General features: G+C 42.4%; 1 long non-coding RNA gene across 1 annotated transcript in view; it reads right to left on the bottom strand.

The window, feature by feature from the left end:
• Positions 1-352: 352 nt before the first annotated feature.
• Positions 353-13,643, bottom strand: part of LOC139184049 (uncharacterized) — a 60,363-nt gene continuing 47,072 nt past the window's right edge. Inside the window, exons 3-4 of the long non-coding RNA XR_011567480.1 lie at positions 2,857-3,091; positions 353-2,521 (exon numbers count right to left, since the gene is read on the bottom strand). This is a non-coding gene — a long non-coding RNA (uncharacterized lncRNA). The remainder of the gene's footprint in view (positions 2,522-2,856; positions 3,092-13,643) is intronic.

Below are 13,643 nucleotides of genomic sequence, written 5' to 3' on the forward strand. Positions count from 1 at the left end.
TCTAACAGTAAAAATGTCAATACCATTGCTGACATTTTAAAAACTAATATGGTCGTTACTTTTGTTTGTATTTTATTTATAACAAATGTTTTATACTTATCTATTTATTTAGCTGCTCTGTGTCTGAGGTTTGGCAGGATCTTGGATCTTCATTGCTTCATGAGGCAGCTTTAGTTGTGGCATAAGGGAGATTTTTTATTTTTTAGTTGTACCATGTGGGATGTAGTCCCCTGACCAAGGATGCAAGCCAGGCCCCCTGCATTGGGTGCTTGGGATCTTAGCCACTGGACCACCAGGGAAGTCCCTTGTTTATATTTTAAAGTCACACACACACACACACACACACACAATATTAACTGCCAACAATGTTCCTGCTTTTTTATTTCATCCTTAAAACACAATATATGGTAAGGATAATAATAAAGTTCTATAAATATATAACATGCTAGTTAGAATAAGCAAGCTTTGTGTTGCTATCATCCTGGGATCCAGTTCTACTTTATGATAAGATATACAAGTTAATCACCCCCTTGGAATGTAGAATTTGGGTGGGGGATGGGGAGGGGGAATGTAGAACTGTGTTTCTGTAAAGTGCAGACTTCACAGTAGACATATAGTATTACACAGATATGAGAATAATAGAATTTATCATTTTTTCTGTTTTCACTATGCAGTTACCAAATGTCACTAAAATGAACAATTATTTATATTTTTTCTCTAGTTTTATTGAGATGTAATTGGCATATAATATTATGTAAGTTTAAGGTGCACACTGTTATAATCTGATACATGGCTATATGGCTAAACGTTTACCATAAGAAGAGCCGTTAACACATCCTTCACCTCACATAGTTGGCATTTGTTGTTATGCTGAGAACATTTAAGATCCATTCTCTTACTGAGAAAACTGGATAAGTACATGCAGGAAAATGCAATTTGACCCTTCTCTTCAGTCAATTCAGTTCAGTCGCTCAGTCGTGTCCAACTCTTTGCAACCCCATGAATCGCAGCACGCCAGGCCTCCCTGTCCATCACCAACTCCTGGAGTCCACCTAAACCCATGTCCATTGAGTCCGTGATGCCATCCAGCCATCTCATCCTCTGTCGTCCCCTTCTCTCCCTGCCCCGAGTCCCTCCCAACATCAGAGTCTTTTCCAATGAGTCAACTCTTCACATGAGGTGGCCAAAGTACTGGAGTTTCAGCTTTAGCATCATTCCTTCCAAAGAAATCCCAGGGCTGATCTCTTTCAGAATGGACTGGTTGGATCTCCTTGTAGTCCAAGGGACTCTCAAGAGTCTTCTCCAACACCACAGTTCAAAAGCATCAATTCTTCGGCGCTCAGCCTTCTTCACAGTCCAACTCTCACATCCATACATGACCACAGGAAAAACCATAGCCTTGACTAGATGGACCTTTGTTGGCAAAGTAATGTCTCTGCTTTTGAATATGCTATCTAGGTTGGTCATAACTTTCCTTCCAAGGAGTAAGCGTCTTTTAATTTCATGGCTGCAGTCAGCATCTGCAGTGATTTTGGAGCCCAGAAAAATAAAGTCTGACACTGTTTCCACTGTTTCCCCATCTATTTGCCATGAAGTGATGGGACTGGATGCCATGATCTTCATTTTCTGGATGTTGAATTTAAGCCAACTTTTTCACTCTCCACTTTCACTTTCATCAAGAGGCTTTTGAGTTCCTCTTCACTTTCTGCCATAAGGGTGGTGTCATCTGCATATCTGAGGTTATTGATATTTCTCCCAGCAATCTTGATTCCAGCTTGTGCTTCTTCCAGTCTAGCATTTCTCATGATGTACTCTGCATATAAGTTAAATAAGCAGGGTGACAATATACAGCCTTGATGTACTCCTTTTCCTATTTGGAACCAGTCTGTTGTTCCATGTCCAGTTCTAACTGTTGCTTCCTGACCTGCATACAAATTTCTCAAGATGCAGGTCAAGTGGTCTGTTATTTCCATCTCTTCAGAATTTTCCACAGTTTATTGTGATCCACACAGTCAAAGGCTTTGGCATAGTCAATAAAGCAGAAATAGATGTTTTTCTGGAACTCTCTTGCTTTTTCCATGATCCGGCAGATGTTGGCAATTTGATCTCTGGTTCCTAAGCCTTTTCTAAAACCAGCTTGAACATCTGGAAGTTCACAGTTCACGTATTGCTGAAGCCTGGCTTGGAGAATTTTGAGCATTACTTTACTAGCATGTGAGATGAGTGCAATTGTGCAGTAGTTTGGGCATTCTTTGGCATTGCCTTTCTTTGGGATTGGAATGAAAACTGACCTTTTCCAGTCCTGTGGCCACTGCTGAGTTTTCTAAATTTGCTGGCATATTGAGTGCAGCACTTTCACAGCATCATCTTCCAGGATTTGAAACTCTCTCTTACACCACTTAAAAAAATGAACTCAACATGGATTAAAGACATAAACATAAGACCTGAAACCATAAAACTCCTAGAAGAAAACACAGCTGAAAAGCTCCTTGACACTGGTCTTGGCAGCAGTTTCCCAGACCTAACACCAAAGACACAAGCAAGAAAAACAAAAACCAACTGGTGGGGCTACATCAGATTAAAAAGCTTTCACAGCAAAGAAGCAACCAACACAATGAGAAAGCAGGCTACAGGATGGAAGAAAATATTTGCAAATCATATATCTGATAAGGGGTTTATTTCCAAAATATAGAAAGAACTCATAAACTTAGCAAAAACAACAAAAAAACCCTTCTAAAAAGTACGCAGTAGAATTGAATAGTTTTCCAAAGACAACACATAAAAAAAGGCACATAAAAAACATGCTCCACACCACTAATCACCAGGGAAATGCAAATCAAAACCACAAGATATTACCTCATTCCTATTTAAATGGTGGTGGTTTAGGTGATTTAGTCACTAAGTTGTGTCTGACTCTCATGACCCCACCGACTGTAGCCCACTAGGCTCCTCTGTCCATGGGATTCTCCAGGCAATAATACTGGAGTTGGTGGCCATTTCCTTCTCCAGGGAATCTTCCCGACCTGGAGCTCAAACTCAGGATCTCCTGCATTGCAAGCAGATTCTTTACCCACTGAGCTACGAGAGAAGCCTTTCAAAAAGATAAGAGACAAGAAGTGTTATCAAAGGGTGTGAAGGAAAGGGAATCCTTTTGCACTGTTGGGAATGCAAACTGGTGCAGCCACTATGGAAAACAGTATGGAGGTTCCTCAAAAACTTAAAACTAGCACTACCCATGATCTAACAACCCCGCTACTGAATCTATATCCAAAGGAACTGAAATCAGGATCGCATGAAGATATCCACACTCCCTTGTTCAGTGCTGCAGTATTCACAATAGCCAACCTAAGATCCATGAATTGATGAATGGATAAAGAAAATGTGGTGTATATATAATGGATACTATTCATACATGAGAAAAAGAAGGAAATTCTGCTGTTTGAGACAACTTAGATGAAACTTGAGGGCATTGTGCTAAGTGAAATAAGTCAGACAGGGAAAAACAAATATTGTATTATCACTCATATGTGGAACATAAAAACCCAAAGTCATACAGTGGAGTCACCAGGATCTAGGGAATGGGGGAGATGAGACAGTATTGGTCAAAGAATTGGACAAACTTCCAGTTATAAGATTAATAAGTTCTGAGGATCGAATATACAGCATGGTGATTAAAACTAATAATACTGTATTATATGTGCTTATTTAGGGCTGTGCTGGGTCTTCGTTGCTGCACCGAGTTTCTCAAGTTGCAGTGACCTGGGGGTATACTTCATTGCAGTGCACCGGCTTCTCATTGTGTTGGCTTCTCTTGTTGCGAAGCACATGTTCCAGTTGCATGGGCTTCAGTGGTTGCAGCATGTGAGCTTGGTGTTTATGGCTCTTGGGCTCTAGAGTGTGGGCTCGGTAGTTGCAGCTCACAGGCTTAGTTGCTGTGCAGTATGTGGAGTCTTCCTGGACAGGGGGTCAAACTGGTGTCCCCTGCGTTGGCAGGTGGATTCTCAACCATTGCACCACCAGGGAAGTCCCAGTACTGTATTATATTTGAATGTTGCTAAGAGAGTAGATCTTTAATATTCTCACCACAAAAGAGAAACGGTAATTATGTAACAGGATGGAGGTGTTAGCTAACTATGGTGGTAATAATTTTGAAATAAATGAATGTATCAAATTAGCACATTGTATACGGATGAGATGGCTGGATCGCATCACTGACTCGATGGATGTGAGTCTGAGTGAACTCCAGGAGTTGGTGATGGACAGGGAGGCCTGGCGTGCTGCGATTCATGGGGTCGCAAAGAGTCGGACACGACTGAGCAACTGATCTGATCTGATACCTTAAACTTCCACAGTGTTGTCAATTATATCTCAGTAAAGCCAGAGGAATAAAAAGATTACTCTCTAAGCAACTTCCAAGTATATAATACAGTATTGTCAACTGTAGTCACGATTCTGTACATTACATTCCCAGAATTTATTCCTCACATCACTGTAGTTTGGACCCCATGGCTAACATCTCATTTCCTCTACCCCTCAACCCCTGGTTCCCACCATTCTACTGTCTGTTTCTGAATCTTTCTTAACATTCCACATGTAAGTGAGATCATACTATATTTGTCTCTATTTCACTTAGCATAATGTCCTCAAGATTCCAGTTATTTTTAAATCATGGAATACAGAGGTGTGCATTTTCTTTCATATAGGGAACTAAAACATAAACCAAACTTCAGGAGTAACCTCGATTGTTTTAGCAAAATGCAAAATATGTTTCCCACCAATTTCTGCAAGTTATTGTTAACCAAGCAGAATAAGACAGATAACAGAGAAATCTGTAATGAGAGCATGATTCAGTCAATTGGCAACACTATATCCTAATGAATTCTATCAATCATCTTCAATTAGATATTAATTCCTTAGTACTAGACATGCTCACTCAGAGACTATGGAATTGGAAACAGCAGAGGCTCTGCCTTCTATAACATTAGGCGAGGGATTCTCTGGGCTTTAGGTTCCCCAAGTGTAGAACAAGGATAACAAACACCCCTGCAGAACTGGGCACAGGGGCCAACATGTTGAGAAGCCTACAGGGGGACATGTAGTCTGGAATCGCTGTATATTATTATTTCACAGGCAGAAGCCCTGTGATTGTTTCTCAAGAGGCAGCTAAAGCTACAGGTTTATTCTGGCAAAGACACAACTCGCCTGAGGAAATACATCTCTGAGGCATAGGCATGGATGAATTGAAAGTGATGTGTTTCTTCAGTTGTATAGAATTTACAGCTATGTTGTTATCTGAGGTTGAGTTTTATATCATTTACTGCATGATTATTTTTTCGTTTCTGATTCTAAAAAGCTCACCACACACTCCCTCCACTCTCCTATCTCTCGCTTTCTTTCCTTAATTATTCTCTTTCTCATACACACACCTACTTTCACTGGACATCTATGGGAAGAAGTAGGAGGCAGCTTTTAGAAGAGGAGATTTTACATCTAACTATATACATACTACATATCTAACCATCCCCCCGCCCCCCCCCCCAAAAAAAAAACCCTTAAGAAAAATTCTTCTATTTCCTTTTTTGGTCATTTAAGGTAGAAGCATTTAAAGGAGGAAGGAAAGGCTGGCTTAACAATCAAAAAATAAAGGAAGTTAAAGAAATCGTGAAAGCAAAAGGGGAGTGGGAGGGAGACAAGAGAACTCAGGGAAAAAAACAAAATCACGGAAAGTGGAAAAAGACAAGTGAAGCAGGAAGACAAGAAAAAAGGCTATAATAGCTCAGGCTCAGAGGGTTCCAAAGGCAGCCTTAGTCACGCTGGCCAGAGTACTGGCATGGTGAAAGCAGTGGCCTGAATTTCAGGCAAACCATAGAAATTACAGAATCTCGGGCAAAGGATATAAATCTGAGTCTTTTTCACTGCCTGTAAAAGGAAGATGAAATCTTTGCCCCTTATACTTTTAAATTCTCATTTCTGTACCCCTCGCGTTGGCTCAAGTTGCTTACAAAACGATTAACCACGGCGTTAAGTTCTTCAACAGCTTTTTATACCCATCCTTTCAAGATGCCACCTGGATAATTCAAATGGAAAATAAAATCACATTAATCTGATCAAGCCAACTAGGTACCGCTTATCCCAGCTTCCATATGCTAAGTTGTCATTTTATGAATGTCACTCTCCCACTTTACACACTAAGGGAACACATTAAAACGACAAGCAAGTCTTCAAATAAACCTAAATTACAACACATTTTGCAGTTTCCTTTTAATAGAACTTCTAGCTTGGAAGATCAACTAGGGTGTGGGGCCGTTTTCACCCTTATTAGGAAACGAACACAGTTTACAGGCTTAATTCGAAGTTTTAGGAAATTACAAAAGACGTTTCCTTTCCAAGAGAGGGTCACGCCACAGGAGAAGCCAGCGACCTCCATACCCGGCACGCCCTTCACTTGGCATCAGATTAGGACTAAGGAGGCGGGGTCTGCCGCTGCCGTCACAAGAGGCCGGCGCTGCGGCGGGAGGGGCGAAGGGAGTGGCGAAGGGAGTGGCGGGCGATGACGCGACTGCGCAGGGACGGAAAGCGGGCAGGCGGAAAAGACCGGCGAGCTAGATCCGGCAGCCGGCGGAGGAAGCCGCTCGACCACAGCCACGCAAGGGAAGAGTGTGCCGCGCGTGCGCGGGGCGTGGCCGAAGCCTTCCGTCTTTCCGGCTTCTAGGCGTCTCTTCCCGCTTCCCCTCGCGACCCTGGCTGGCTTGGGCCTTCTTAGAAGTGACGAGGTTGGGGCGCTCCTCCCTCTCCACCGTTATGAAATCTTTCTGCCCCCGGAGTCCGAGGCAGCCCAACCAGGTCTTGCACGTGTTCATTGACCCCAGGCCGAGCGCGATCAGGCTTCGCGGGCACTGCGGGACCTGGGGCGGGGTTGGGGGAGTAAACTCCCAGCACTTGTCTCACGGACTGTGGGCACGAGAATGACCCCTGGTTGGTTGAATATCTTTCCAACTGACCACCCCCTTCGTTCAGTTCCGCCACGGAAGAGCCCTCGGAGAAACCCGGCTCTAGATCGGAAATGGCCCTTTAGCTGCTGGAGGAGGGAGTTACCGCCAGAGTCCTGTAAAAATTGTACATGCTGTAATGATTGTCTAAATTCACTTCCCCGAAGTAGGCAGAACGTTATGAGGTTCCTTATTGAGAAGGACAAGCAGAATTAAGTGATTCTTGGCCTTCACCTTTTAAAATAGTTCCTGTAACTATGAGGGCATACAATGGAGCTTTTCCTGCTTGTGTCTTCCCTGCTGCCACCTGTTTCTCCCAGGGAAGAGAGACCGGGTTGGGATTTCCGAGTCTACAGATCCAAAGCAGCCTCAAAGGAATCACATCAGAACAATACCTAAACAGCCCACCTCGATTTTTTAAGTTGGGATTGAATGAATAAATATAAACTAGTGGTTAAATGTATGAAGGGCAGGGAAGTCTGGCGTGCTGCAGTCTATGGGGCTGCAAAGAGTCCAACAGGAACACGACTGAGCAACTGAACAACAAGTCTATTCTCTTATTTTTCTATTCTGAAAATTAGGTATACACTAGATATTGTTAAACCTACAGGCAAAACAGTTGATAACTCAGCAGCCATCTCCCACTGATTCATACTTCCCACCTTAAGCACTACCTGGATTGCTATTGAGATACTGGTGATTTGTATAAAAACAATACACTATAAAGCAATTGAGTCAACTGTAAGTAGTTGCTTTCAAGATGTAGGGATGCTTTTAGATAACCTCTAAATTGTTTCCTGATTTGTGAATAGAAAAATCTGTGGTAGTTTCAAGGTGTGGCAGATGAGCAATATCCGGTTCTGTGTGTGTGTGTCACTGTTATACTACAAGGAAACATTTTCCTAAAACAAAACTAGACTAGGTCTCCAGTTCAATGTCACAATGTAAGTATTAAATCAATCCAAATAATAGTTTCTCTAAAGCATCCTATGGTGGGCCTGGAGAAAGCTTGTTTTCAGTTCAATTCAGTTCAGTCCAGTTGCTCAGTCCTGTCTGACTCTTTGGGACCCCATGAACTGCAGCGGCCAGTTTTAGTTTCATAGTCAAGTGATTTATTTTCATTGTAACAACCAGTGTTACACTGAACCAGGGAAAAGCAGTATTATGATAAAGCCTTTGAATGTTGTCTCCAAAAGAACACTGGATTGGTCATCATAAGAGCCAGAATTCTAACATAACCCTGCCACTCAATATAAATTCTTCACCTAAAATCTTTCGCTTCTTTGGATTCCCGTTTGCTCACGTTTAGTGTGGTCCTTGTCACTCTTGAATTGTCCTGTTGGCTGGTCTGTCTTCCACTCTTTGGTCTGAGCACTTAGCATAACACAGTTCAGTGGGTACTCACTAGAGATTTGTTGAAATAACTGCTTCCAAATCTACAAAGTTTGACATCGAGGCATTTTTCTTTCTTGAAAAAATATATGTAAGATCTGTTATTAAACTGGGTATGTTATTTACTGTCAAAGAATCATCCCATAGATGACCTATTACAGAGGTGTAGGGGTACCTTTACAGAGGATATATCTTGTGGACAGCACCTTAACTAAATCAAAATTAACCAAGATTTGGACATCACGTGCCCTTTGCTATGAAGCTTAAAGAAAGATTCAACAACATCTATGGATTATTACTAGGAAAATATGAATCTAATAATAAATCACTGACCACTCCAAATTAAGGAACATGCTGTGAAAGTTGACCTGGAGTCATGAAAAATACCATAAAAGACAAAAATCATAGGGAATTTTTCTAAAAGAGTTGTGACAAGGAAGGGAACAATATGAGGCTCGCTTATTTTTATTTTACAGTGTTCTAAAATGTCTAATGTGGTCCTCAGATTCCCAGAAGTTACCTCCTATTCCCACTAAGAAGACAAATACGTAGGGTGCTTCAGAAAAGCGGATTTCCTATTATTCCTAAAAGTTTCTTAGTGAAAGACTGGTATTTCACTGAAAGAAAGCATACTGAATGCTTATTGGAAATACAAAGCACTACTAAATGAAGTCAGCTACTAAACTGTTCAAAATTGTAGCTGTCAACCTTAAGAGGAAAATGGAATTTTTTAAATGTCATTTTTAGGGATTTGCTGGGCCCTTTCTATCAGAGAAGGCAATGGCACCCCACTCCAGTACTCTTGCCTGGAAAATCCCATGGACGGACAGAGGAGCCTGGTGGGCTGCAGTCCATGGGGTCGCTAAGAGTCGGACACAACTGAGCGACTTCACTTTCGCTTTTTACTTTCATGCATTGGAGAAGGAAATGGCAACCCACTCCAGTGTTCTTGCCTGCAGAATCCCAGGGACGGGGGAGCCTGGTGGGCTACCGTCTATGGGGTCGCACAGAGTTGGACACGACTGAAGCGACTTAGCAGCAGCAGCAGCAGCAGTAGCAGCAGCAGGCCCAGATAGAGGGAAACAGTAACAACAAAACTTCTGGAAAGGTTTGAGGAAATCAATGTTCTTAATATTATTCTGATTTATAGCTCTTGACTTTTTTGAGGCAGTCCAATCACTGGTTCTCTTCTGTAGTGCCAGGCTTACATCCTCCTCTCAGCAATCTTAGCAGGAACAAGCACCTTTCTCTCTTCCCCTGGCCAGGATTACAGAGTCCTGGACTGGCTTTTGTCCTGAACCAATCACTAGGAGGAAGTGTAGGGGTTGGGGTGGGAGGTGCTGGGGAAGAGGTCAGACCCACCCTAACCACCTGCATTGAGAATGGAGAAGCTGTGGGTTCCTGCTGCTGCTGCTGCTGCTAAGTAGCTTTAGTCGTGTCCAACTGTGTGTGACCCCATAGACGGCAGCCCACCAAGGCTCCCCCGTCCCTGGGATTCTCCAGGCAAGAACACAAGTGGGTTGCCATTTTCTTCTCCAATGCATGAAAGTGAAGTCGCTCAGTCGTGTCCGACTCTCAGCGACCCCATGGACTGAAGCCTACCAGCCTCCTCCGTCCATGGGATTTTCCAAGCAAGAGTACTGGAGTGGGTTGCCATTGCCTTCTCCGAGTGGGTCCCTAGGGAAAAGGAAAGAAGGGAGACAATGCCAGGCAGGCTAAAACACAGATGTCCACGGTTCTTCGCTCTCAGTCCCGTATGTCTCTGTCCTGGACCTGTCTCCCTCTGCCTAAAATGCTCTTCCACACTCACCCTTCAGACAAATACCTATCTAACTTTTAAAACCTAGATCTCTCATCACCTTGTTACCATCTTCTTTGTCCATAAGATTACTCTTCTCTCAGAACCATTTCTGTCCTTTGTCCCTATTTCTATTATTAGACTGAATTAGATTTTTTTTCAAAACAATTAACTGCAATTATATAAGTAATATCTATTCACTATCAAAAAATTTAATATCACTCAAAGAGTGGCCCATGGGCAGGCACCAATCTGAACTGTTACAGTCATCAATCAGTACAGAAATTGAGAGCAAGTGTCTAAAACTTGTTACGGCAACTTGACAGAACTGTGTCTGTTGGGTTTTAATTTCATTTTACTGGTAATTCATTTATATGTGGTTAATGTGCATGTCAGAGAAGGCAATGGCACCCCACTCCAGTACCCTTGCCTGGAGTAGCCTAGTAGGCTGCAGTCCATGGGGTCACAAAGAGTCGGACAGGACTAAGCGACTTCACTTTCACTTTTCACTTTCATGCTTAGGAGAAGGAAATGTCAACCCACTCTAGTGTTCTTGCCTGGAGAACCCCAGGGACAGGGGAGCCTGGTGGGCTGCCGTCTATGGGGTCGCACAGGGTCGGACACAACTGAAGTGACTTAGCAGCAGCAATGAGCATGTGCTAAGTTGCTTCAGTCCTGTCTCACTCTTTGCGACCCCATGGACGGTAGCCCACCAGGCTCCTCTGTTCATGGGATTTTCTGGGCAAGAATACTGGAGTGGGTGGGTTGCCATTTCCTTCTCCAGGGGATCTTCCGACCCAGGGATTGAACTCGTGTCTCTCTCAGCTCCTGCATTGGCAGGAAGATTATCACTTGAGCTACCTGGGAAGCCATTAGTGGTGAGAAAACAGCTTAAATTATTGTTTAACTAATTTAAGCAAAGTCAGTAATTTGCCTCAAGTTGCACGGCTACTGAGTGACAGTAATTTCTTTTTCCCTAGTAAGTTAACTCCAGAACCTCCAGTACTTTCTGCTGTTGGGTTCCACTTCCTCCATACTGAGATTAGCAAAAGATGTAAAATCACCCAATGTGCTCTAAAGCCTTGCTGCTCAGAATAGCTCTTAGACTGGCAGTATCAGCATCACTTGGGAGGATTTTTTAACAAATGGGGCTTTCAGGCTCCACCCAGGTAATCTGTATACATCTTAAAGTTTGAGAAGCATTTCTTAAAGAATACCAGGAAATGGCAGATCTCATTGCATTAGCTTTCTATAACTACTATTTAAAATTACAACAGATTTAGCGGCTTAAAGCAACAAAAACTTATACTATTTTACAGTTTTTCAAGTTAGAAGTCCTAAATCAGTTTCAGTGGGTCAAAATCCAGGGGTTGATGGAGTCACACTTCCTTGATGTGGTCTGTTTGGAAATCATGCCAATAAGCTCTTTAAGACTGGCTGACCAGTTTCTGACATTAAATATTATGAATAAATCCATCCAAAGACTGGCTTGATTGGATTATTTGCAATCATTAGATATTTACTGAGTAGCTATTTGCAGCCTCATCTTTGGACCTTAGTTTCCTTTTCTGAATAAAAGAGATGAGACTAGATACTAACTTCAAAAGCAAACCTGTGGTTTCATTAGCTTTACAGTTTATCAAATTGGCACTGGCCTTTTAACTCTCAATCACACATGCCGTTTCTGGACACACCTCCAAATACTGTCTCAGAGCCTCTGTCCACACTCAGTCACCAAACGACATCACTGTACAGTTTCTTTGAGTTCCTGTCCCCTTACTGCTACTCTCTGGGTGTAGCAGTTCCAACAGGCCTCCTGGTCCCCAGCCCAGGCCTATGTAGAACAGAGGTTGTGGGCTATTAAGCGCCCTGTGAGGACATAGAATAGAGCAGAAGTGGAAACGTGACTGATCTAACAAGTGTTGCAAAAATAACAAGATAAATTGGGACCTGTAGCTTCTATTAGGGAGAGGGCTGTGGTGGTAGAACAGACACTCAAGGATAGACTGACCTCTAGATGGAAAGAAGGCAGGACCAGGCAGCCTATGGAAGGCCCTGGGAGAAAAGCACGCAGGTCAGCCTGCAAGCTCTGATAAGTATCTGCCATATACACAGTGTCTTATAGGTTTCTGTGGAGAATGTCAATAAATGCAAAAATGGTCCTGTTTTTAAGGAGTCAATAAACTCACCCATGAAGTACTCAGGTAACTGCATGATAGTAAGGAATCATGTGCCAGAATGTATACTAGGAGGGAGTCCAAAGAAGGAGAAAATTAATAAAAGGTAGATCAGGTGGAGGAGGCTCCTGGCAAAAGGTAGGGAATTTCATCAGTATCTCAAAAAAAAAAATCATTTAACATAAAGGAGGAGTTAGAATATTGTAGACATGAGAATGGAAGCAGGGTTAAATGCAAAATCAGGAAGGTAAACAACATATTGGTGAGGAGACAGGTCCAGCTGATCTTGGTTCAGGTTGAGACGGGAATAAGGGGAGGTGGCAATGCGATGAGGAAATGAGTGACAGGGCAAGTTCAGATTGTGGAAAGCCTCAATTGCCAAAAAGTATTGATTTCTATTATCTCCAGCTTTTTTTTTTTTTTTTTTTGAGGAAGTGGAAAAATAAGCTGGTATTTCAAGAGCAATTTAGAGATGTCCCAGGATGAATTAAGGATGGGAGAGACTGGAGGCAAGAAGACCATTTAGAAAGCTACCGTGGTGGTCCAGGCATGAGAGAACAGTAGACACAGTAGAACAGACAGGCAGATTCAAGGAAGGAACAAGACTCAGTGACTAAAATACAATAAAGAAGAAATAACCAGAGAATAGTCTGCGGTTCAAGATGTCTGAATAACCAGAGTCAAAGAATTTTAGACCTTGCAAGGGCTCCAGCTGGATCACTTTATGAGAAAATGGGTGGTTGTTTAAGTGTCAGAACTCGTTCTCCACAGAGCCAGCAGTGGGATGATCAGGCCAGTGTTACAAGATTTACCAAGCAGTACATGCCTAAGTGTTAATTACATATAAATCATTTTCAGTCCCAATCACTGGACCGCCAGGGAATTCCCCAGAATGACTCTTTCTAATGTTGAAAAAATGTGATCAGAATGTGTTATATGACAACCTGATCAGAATGTGTTGTCATATAACTGCCACAGGACTAAATGAAAAATAGACATGTAACTACATGAATCATTCCTGTGTGAAGTCAGATTCTTTCTGATTTCTGCTGTGAATAGAAACTTCATTAGCAATTTCTTAAGGTTTTAAGTGCTCCCTTTGACATGAACCATAACGACTTATCCCTTCTCTGACTGCTTTTTGCCTTTACTGGTCACCTTGATATTTGTCTCTGAGTGTACCATTCCCTTTATTAAGAGTGTACCTCCTTCTTGGTAGGGGACTTACACTTCATTTGCTCTTAGCCTAAATTAGTGTTGTGTTTTGTAACTCTGCTAGTCCACTTA

This window comes from Bos indicus, chromosome 1 (assembly GCF_029378745.1).
Source record: "Bos indicus isolate NIAB-ARS_2022 breed Sahiwal x Tharparkar chromosome 1, NIAB-ARS_B.indTharparkar_mat_pri_1.0, whole genome shotgun sequence".
NCBI lineage: Eukaryota > Metazoa > Chordata > Mammalia > Artiodactyla > Bovidae > Bos > Bos indicus.